The sequence below is a fragment of the Cynocephalus volans genome, chromosome 10, assembly GCF_027409185.1.
Source record: "Cynocephalus volans isolate mCynVol1 chromosome 10, mCynVol1.pri, whole genome shotgun sequence".
Classification (NCBI taxonomy): domain Eukaryota; kingdom Metazoa; phylum Chordata; class Mammalia; order Dermoptera; family Cynocephalidae; genus Cynocephalus; species Cynocephalus volans.
Genome location: NC_084469.1, coordinates 107,281,905 through 107,290,505, shown reverse-complemented (window position 1 = coordinate 107,290,505; position 8,601 = coordinate 107,281,905).

Below are 8,601 nucleotides of genomic sequence, written 5' to 3'. Positions count from 1 at the left end.
AAAAGTCATGAGAGGCTACATGATTTGCTGTTAAATGGTGTAATAGACAAATTTCACTTTAAAAAATGCCATTAAAATGTGCTTTTAACTAAAAAAGAAAGTCTTTAAAATGTCTGCCTCTCTCCCTTCTCTCTCTATTCCCTGTCAACAATACTGCTTTCCAGTGTCTTTTTCTGGGGTTCCCCAGATCCTGGATCTACCACTGAGGACACTTTTACTACTATATCATATTTCTTTTTTTCAATGTCAAGTTTTATTTTGTTCATACTTATGCAACATACAATTATTTGCATTAACATTAGGGATCTGCAATTAAAAGTTCTTTTAATGTATTTTTTAATTTTTTAAACTGATAAAATTTTTTGCTGTATACAACATGATGTATAGCCGGCAGCAGATGGTGCATTCAAACAGAAATTTGAGGGGAGTTCAATAAAGTTGTGGCAGGAGGTGAGGACTGCAGGATCAGTGCAGTAACCTGGAGCTAGCAGCTGGGAGCTGTTACTACCCCTGGGCAGAAGCAAAAAAGAGCAGGGAGCTGTTACTCCCAGAACCTGGAGAGGGCCAACTGCCAAGACCTGTGTTCTGCAGTCTAAGGTCATGGCCAATCTGCAGGGAGGGTTCTGAGGGAATAAACAGTCTGGCCTCACTCTCCTTCATCTTTCTGAACTCCTGCAAAGGCTTTCCATTGCTTGAACCCAACCAGAAGCCAGAGGGCAAGAGAACCTGTTGATATGATACATGTTCTGTGCCTGGACACAGAACACGGGGTGGACACATGGAGAGTGTCCCTGAGGCCTTATGCAAGGTCTCCAGCACCATGTTTTATTAACATGCAGCTCCAAGAGCAGGACTAGTCTTCCCTTCCTAGTATAACACCATGCACAAAGCAGATGTTCTTAAATCTTGAGTAAATAATTATGAGTTAGAAGGAGACTGATTTTTTTTTTTTTTTTTTTTTTTTTTTTTTTGGTGGCTGGCCTGTATGGGGATCTGATCCCTTGACCTTGCTGTTATAACACCATGCTGTGACCAGCTGGGCTAACCAGCCAGCCCAAGACTGATTTATTTTTTAATTGTAAGAAACACGTAACATAAAATTGACCATTTGAGAATGTACAATTCGGAGGCATTTAGTATACTCGTAATGTACAATCACTGCCATTATCTATGTGAAAACTTTTTCTTCACTCCAAAGGAAACCCCACACCCATTAGTTGTCACTCCTCCAGTCCTGGGAAACCGCTCATCTGCTTTCTGTCTGTATGGATTTACCTGTTCTGGATATTTCACTTAAATATCAAAGCAAACTGAATTGGGGGTGGGGTGGGGTACGCGTCTCCTCACATCTGACTTTCCTCTTCTTTTCTCCCCTGAAATTCTTGTTTGTACCTTCAGATACTTTGTTTGTATATCAGGCCACTCTGGTAATAAAGGAGGGGGATCAGGAGAGGGAAACCTGGCCCTCCTACCTCCTCCTCTGCTCCATCTGGAGCCCTGGGAACAGTGGGGAAGCAGCCAGCGATAATGAGACCCCCCTCTTCCTTAATGACTCTGGGGGCTGCGGGGATGCCGCAGGCCAGCTCTGCCCTAATTAATTAATAGGGAGCGTTTCCCACAGAGGAATTAGCCTTGATTTCTCCGTCTCATGCTCCTCTTGGCTCGGCTGGTGCTCAGGCCCCACCTTGCAGCTGGAGCAGTCATCTGGGACAGCCAGGGGATGCTCTGTCGAAGCTGGCCTGCCCTCTGAATGCTAAGGCCAGAGGGGGAGCCACTGGTCAGAGTGGACCTGGGGCGGCTGAAGTTTTGAGCCAGACAGACGTGGGCTCTAATCCTGGCCCCACAGTCTATTAATGCGGTAGCCTGCCATTTAACCTCTTTAAGCCCCTTCTACATATGCAAAAGGGATGCAGAGCCTTTGCCTGTTGAGAGAGCGAGACTCACAGGGGGAGGTTGGAAGGGTGAGGCAGTTGCCTGGCAGGCAATATGTGAGGGAGCACCCCAAATAATATTCCAATGTCAATAATTAAAACAATCCCACAAAATTAATGCTAAAAACCCACAGTGAACAAAATATCAAAATGTTAACGACAACAGCAGTAAGAGTTTTGAACTGAGCCCTATAGGAGCCTAAAGGAGAAGGAAAAGTCAGGAATTCTGAGCCTGTGTTTATGTAACATGTCAACATTTTGTAGATTTTTTTGGCATTCATTTTGATTTTAAAAATATTACATTGAAATATTATTTATCTTAAATGCTGAGTTTTTTGACACTCCCTTCCTTCTGTTTCATTGAGGTGAAGTTTATGTAACATAAAATTTACCATTTTAAAGAGCACAATTCAGTGGTGTTTGCACATTTCATGGTGTTGTGCAATCACCAATTTTATCTAGTTTCATAACATTTTCATTCCCCCAAAAGGAAACCCCATCCCCATTAGCAGTCAGTCCCCACTCCCCTTCCCCAAGTCCCTGGTAACCAGCCATCTCCTTTCTGTCTCTATGGATCTGCCTGTTCTGGACATTTTATATTAATGGAATCATACAATATGTGACCTTTTGTGTCTGGCTTCTTTCACTCAACATAATGTTTAAAAATTTTTTTAGATGTGAATTTTTATTATTTTAATTTTAAAATTTTATTTAATTTGATAAAATTGTATGTATTTATCATGTATAATGTGATGTCTTGAAATATGTGTACATTGTGGGATGGCTGAATATAGCTAATTAACATATAATCTCACAAAGTTATTGTTTTTGTGATGAGAACATTAACATCCACTCTCTTAGTATTTTTTAAAAAATATTATATATTGTTAGTAACTACAGTCAACATGTACAATAGATCTCCTGAACTTATCCCTCCTAACTGAAATTTTGTGTCCTTTGACCAACATCTCACCAACACCTGCATCCCACCTCACCCCGCACTGTCCCAGCCCGGGGTAACCATCACTCTCTCTGCTTCTATGAGTTCAGCTTTTTTAGATGTCTTTAGGCTCTCTTGGCAACCACAGTTTCTGAGACTTTCCTTGTTTTTAATGACTTAACAGTCTTGAGGAGAATGGGTGAGGTAGGTTTGCAGGGTGCCCCTCGGTGGAATTTATCTTTTGTTTTTCTCACAATCGGACTTTAGTTATGATTTTTAAGAATGTAAAAGGGTTCCAAGACCCAGTAGTTTGAGAACCACTGCTATTTTATTTACTTATTATTTTGTGTGACAGAGCAAGTGTGTTGTTGTCTTCCCTGCTGAATCTCCATCCTCTAGCACAGGCTGGCACACAGTGGACAAGTATATCTGTGGAATGATCGACTGGAGGAAGTGGGAGCTCAGGGGTCAGAGAAGAAAACAGAATCCTTCCAGCCCAGCTAGTGACTGAAGCAGAGGGAGTGGGAAGTTGCAGGGAGGGGTTGCCTGTGTGGCCCAGGAGATCCTGACATCAAGGGCAGGGGCTCCACCTTAGTCACACGTTGGAATCAGTTGGAGAGCACTCAGATATACTGACAACTGGGTCCAACTCCCAAGGATGTTGATGTGCTTGGTCTGGAGTGTGGCCTGGGCATCAGGATTTTTTAAAGCTGTCCAGATGATTCTAAGGTACAGCTAAATTTAAGAACCTCCTATCTAGGAGTTGTGGCCAAGGAGCAGAGCCAGGGCTGTGTGTACAAAGAGTTGGAGTTGGGGCAGCCACTCCCTGGCTGTGTGACCTTGGGCACGTTACTGAACCTTTCTGAGCGCCTGTCCCCTCATCTGCAAATAGTGATATCTACTTCATAAGGGTGTGTAGATTACATATAAGCAAAAGAGCCTGCCTAGTTCTGGAGGTTGCCATCAACAATTACTCAACAACGACAACCAGCACCACCATAATAATGGCCAACATGTCTGTTTATTCCTCTGTGGGGCTCTGAGCTCAGCTCTTTCAATGGCGCTGGCTCTCAGGAGAGGCGGAAGATGTTGGAAGCAGCCACCTCAGTGCCATTTAAGAGGAAAAGCAGATGGCTTTGCTGGGTGTACCCTGAAGACAGCACAGAATAATATTAATTACAATACTAACTGCAATTATTCGTCTCCTATTTGCACAGTGCTTCCCGCTGCACCGAGCGTTTCCAGGTTCGCGCATCTCAATTTCCTTAGCTTTCATTTCTGTGGGGTTGGCGGAGTCATCTCCCGTGTTTAGATGAGGAGGCCAGGCTCAGGGAGGGAGAGGGGCTGGCCCAAGAGTATACACCGGCCAGGTGGCCTTGGCCGGAAGGTGCCCCCGAAGGGAGAAGCGGGCGGCGGGGTCCACGCGGTGCGTGTGGTCACGAGGACGCTCGCGCCCGCGCCTTCCCCCGACCTCTGCCGAGGATGCAGGCGCGGACCCAGCGGTACCAGGGCGTGATCTTGCATCCCCCCACCCCCCCAGGATGCTTGGGCCACCGAGGGAGGGCCCGGGAGGCGACAAGAGAGGAGCGGGGGCTGGGAGGCGCGGCTGGGAGCAGGGGGCGGGGGCTGCATGCAGGAGAAGCCGCGTCCCCGCCCCGAACACGCGGTCCCCCTTCTCCGGCGCTGAGGCAGAGCCTGGGCTGGGCGCGGGCGAGGCGGGGGGCATCCCGGAGGGGATCCCGCCCCCTCCTCCGGCCGCCCGGCGCCCCCACACCCACGTGAGCGCAGGGCCCGCCCGGATCCCGCCGGCTGCACAGCGCGTCCCGGCTCCGCGCCGGTGCCTCCGCCGTCCAGTCCCTGCTCCAGGGCTGCGTCGTCCCCGGCGGGTCCCCGCGGCCCCGGCCGGGCGCTTTGCCGGGCTCTGCTGGCTCCTGCACCCGGGCGCAGCGCGCAGGCCGAGGCGCGGGCAGGTCGCCCCCGCCGCTCCGGACGCCGGTGAGTGGGGACACTGCGGCCCGGCGCGGGGACTCGGCGCGGGCTGGGGCCCTGAGGAGCCGAGGCGCGCTGGGCTCACCCTGGGGTCAGGCGGGTGGGGCGCCCCTGTGCCCGCGTCCCCACCTCCCGGTCGCCCTTTGTCTCAGCTCCTGCAGGCTCCTTAGAGTCCTCGCCGCTGCTCTCCTGGTCTCCCTGGTGAATTTCTTGTCGCTTTAGTTACCCCCCCGGGTCGGGTCTCCCTGTCCATCTCCCTACCTCCCCATCCCGTGGCCTGAACTCCGCAGCATGTGTCTATCATTGTGCCAGATGCCTCGTCCATTTGCAGGGCTCGGTTCCCTTCCCTATCAGGTGCTTACTTCTTCAATCCATATGTACATGGTGTGGCTAAGACGGGCCACCACTGCAGGGATCTGGGTATGATTGTGTGTGTGTGTGTGTGTGTGTCTGTGTGCGTGTGTGTGTGAGCGAGACCGAATTTATGAGTGGGGCTGCCTTCCTGAAAAGGTGTGTGTGGCTGAATGCTTAAATGTGGGGATGAATCTGAGTGTCTGAAGTTTTGTGTTTTGTGCCCCAAGGTGTGTGTGTGTATATAGGAATTGTATGACTGATGCTCCCTGCATGGAGTTGCATTTCTGAAGGGGTGTGTGGAGTTGTATGTCTGAAGAATTCCGTGTGTGACTGTGTGTCTGTGTGGGATTGTGGTTGTGCTGACTGCACACAAGAGGTGTGTGAGGTTGTGGGTTCGAATGTGTGTGCGTGATGTACATGATTTCTGTCCTTTCTTTCCCTTCTCATAGTACTGGGGCTGTCATAGCCTTGAGATAAAATGTCTCTAAAGCATTTGTTTTTGCCCACTGTGGCTTGCTTCAGCTTTAAGGATGTAGGAGGCCCTTCCTTCCTTCTCTTTTACTTCCATGGGGGCTGGCACATGTCATCACATCTAAGAGTCTGGAGGTTGGGGGAACCAGGTGGGAGACCCATCCTTGTTCCCCCCACCCTGCGGAGACTGGGGATGCCAGACAGGCCATTTCCAGGGCAAGCAGGAAACCTAGGGACAGCCTAGAACCAGGAGAGACTAGAAAAGAGAGAGCCCAGGGTGAGAGGAGAATCTCTCCGGGGTCCTAGAGAGATGGAGAAAGGCCCATGGGGAGGTCCCGAGAAAACCATTTTAAATCAAGTATTTTTAAAATTTTGTTTTTAATTGACAGATTATAGTTGTATGTATCACATACCAGTCAGGACTGAGAGAAGTTGATAGGAAGTCACCCTCCCACCTTAGCATTTTTCTCTGTCCTCTTGGTATGTCTCTTAAGTTTCTACTTTTTATTAAACACAGTTGACATCTGTTCTGTGCTCACCAGGCACTGTTCTGTGTTCTGTGTATTGGGCCATTTAAGCTGCTCAACAGCTCTAGGCTAGTTCCTGCAAGGTGAGGTCCAGACTTGAAATAAAGAGCTCAAGTATGCTTTTCTCTAGGCAGGGCATTGACACATTTTTCAGCAAAGGGATAGAGAATTAATATTTTCAGTTTTGCAGCCCATACACTCTCTGTCCCAACAACTCAACTCAGCCATTGCAGCTGGAAAGCAGCTGTAGACACTACATAATGAATGAGTGTGGCTGTGTGCCGATAAAACTTTATTTACAAAATCATGCAGAGGACCATGGCTTGCCAACCCCTGCTGTACTATGTATATACTGTAGTATGTCTTGTAAGGAAGAGAAAGGAAAGCGACAACAATCCAGGCTCTGGAGTTTTCCTGACAACTTTGGATCTCAGCTGAACACTCTTTTGGGATCCACAGGCAACACTGTGCTACTGTTTGGTGATTGGGAAAATAATATCCCTGAGGACAGGGGGAGATTGTACCTACATTTCTTGTTTCTTGTGTAGCCTGTGGTCCCCTGTCTGGGATTTTTCACAGCAAGATGAGAAACAGCATTGTGGTTTCAGGTAACCTGTCCATTTGCATCAGGTTCCCAACTGGGGCTTGGCATTGGGAACCAGGGCATAATTCTGGAGGGGGAAGCAGGGCCTGGAAAGTTGAGGCAGATATCCCATCCCTTGGATCGGGGGAAGGAGAGCAGAGGAGGGTAAGGAAGACAGTGATCCAGAAAAGTACCTGCTCAGCCAGTGGCAAAAAAAAAAAAAAAAAGTCCAGGACATAACTACTGGTGGAACTGAGACCTCCATGAAACTCCCAGCCCTGACCTAGATGAATTCAAGAACTGAGGGTGAAGGTCGGGGGTGAGGAGAGGTATTAGGGAGCTGTGATCCCTCAGACAGTAGCTTGGGGAGGCCAAATTCTCTTTATAGGTGCAACAATCTCGGGCAAACCAAATATATCCGGAGTCCAGCACAAGATACAATATTTGATGTCTTCTTTTCGTTAGTGAAGGGAATGTTTTTCTTTTGTGTGTGTGTGTGTGTGTGTGTGTGTGTGTGTGTGTGTGTGTGTGTGTTAGAGAAAATTTATTTATTTTTTCATAATTTTTTAGTAATACATGCTGTATTTATTAAATTTATCAATATACAAGGTAGTTGATTTTCATGTCCCTTTACTAATTCCTCCTTCCCACCTCCCCCACTTCCCACCAACCAACAGCATATCTGTTTACTTGTCTTAACAAGTTCAAGGAATTGTTGTGACTTCTTTCCCGCCGCCATTTATTGGTTTGTATATTTATTTATTTATTTTTATTAGCTCCAACAAATAAGTGAGAACATGTGGTATTTCTCTTTCTGTGCCTGGCTTATTTCACTTAATATAATTTCCTCTAAGTCCATCCATGTTGCTGCGAATGGTAGTATTTCAAAAGGGAATGTTTTTCTAAGAGTCAGATGAATCAGGTGTATCTGTTGGGAAACAGTGCACTCAAAGGGGGAATTGGTAAGAGTTTAAGACAAGGAAAAATAAATTCTAGGCATCTATAATTAATAATAGTTTATTGTATGTTCTCAAATGGCTAGAAGAGCTCAAATGTTCTAATCACAAAGAGATGATACATTTCTGTGATGATGAATGGGTTAATTACCCTGATTTGATCATCACACATTGTATACTTGTATTAAATATAACTCTGTATCCCCTAAATATATACAATAAATAAATAAATAAATTTAATTTGTGTTGATTAATAAATAAATAAATTTTAAAAAAGATAAGGACTACAGTTGGCCTTCCTTATCAGTGGCTTTCTGCATCTGTGCATTCAACCAAATGCAGATTGAAAATATTTAGAAGAAAAATTGCATCTGTACTAAAGATGTACAGACTTTTTTTCCTGTCATTATTCTCTAAGCAATATAGTATAACAGCTATTTACATTGTATTCGGTGTTATAATTGATCTAGAGATGATATAAAGTATATTGGAGGATATGCATAAGTTATCTACACATACTACACCATTTTATATTAGGGACTTGAGCATCCTCAGGTTTTGGTATCTGAGGGAAGTCTTGGAACCAATCACCCTGTGGATATCAAGGGATGACTGTATTTACAAAGATATAAGCAGAGTTAAGGGAAATCAGCAAAGTTGGTGCAGCACCCTCTTTGCAAAGAGATGAGCAAAATTGGGAGCTGTTACCATCCCAAGGGCTGAAGCGGCGGGGAGGGAGCAGGGGAGGGGTGGGGAGAGCCCTGTCTATAGCAGAGGATTGTCCCATGGAAGCTGCGGTCTTAGGTAGAGGAACACAGCTGCTACTGGAAGAATAATAAATGCTTTACAG